Genomic DNA, 974 nt, shown 5'->3' with positions numbered 1-974 from the left:
GTGCTGTGGAATGTTACAATGGAGGCGCTATTGAGAATGGAGTCACAGGAATACGTGAACATCCAAGCATATGCTGATGACATTGCAGTCAGCGTGGCGGGGTCCACAAGGACCGCCATCATCAATCGAGCGGAACAGGCGCTCCTGCCGATTATAGCCTGGGCGGACTCCAGAGGCCTAAGTTTTTCAGCTCAAAAGTCAACGGCCATGCTGACGAAGGGATACTTGGTTCCGGGGTTCACATTATCCTTCGGGCAGGAAAGAATTGTAACCGTTCACCATACTAAATACCTAGGGCTCACGCTTGACTGCGAGCGAAAGTGGGATGAACACATAGAGATTCTCTCCCAAAAGTCGGATGACATGTTCTCCAGACTGCGGGGCACCATGGGTTCAGGATGGGGAATCAAAAGAGAAAACTTAATGGTACTATACAGAGGCGTTTTCCTACCCAGAATTGGATATGGTGCTAACTTTTGGGCACACGCAGCGAGCTCCAGAACAAGCAGACAGAAACTGGCCAAACTACAACGTAGAATCTTGTTGGGTCTGACCAGCGCGTACAGGACCACCTCTACCGAAGCGCTGCAGGTTCTAGCGGGGACCTTACCATTAGATCTTGAGCTGACAATAATGGCCACAAAGGAAGACTCCAGACCACTTTCAGAGCATGTAAGACGAGCCACAATTAATGCGGCCTATGAACAAGTCGTCGACGAATGGCAGGAGAGGTGGTCCAACTCGCAGAAGGGCAGATGGACATACAGCTGCTTTCCAGATGTTAGGAATAGAATGAATAGCCCACTGGCAATGGGACACGAAGTGGCGCAGTTTCTAACTGGGCACGGAAATTTTAGAGCCAAGCTGGCGTACTTCGGTAAACAGCCCATAGCGTTATGCCGATGTGGAGCCGAGGATGAAGACGTTGATCACGTAATGTTCAGGTGCACGAGACACACAGAACACAGAGCACA

Source organism: Metopolophium dirhodum, unplaced genomic scaffold, assembly GCF_019925205.1.
Source record: "Metopolophium dirhodum isolate CAU unplaced genomic scaffold, ASM1992520v1 scaffold15, whole genome shotgun sequence".
In the NCBI taxonomy this organism is placed as follows: Eukaryota; Metazoa; Arthropoda; class Insecta; order Hemiptera; family Aphididae; genus Metopolophium; species Metopolophium dirhodum.
Note: the sequence above shows the minus strand (reverse complement) of the source record.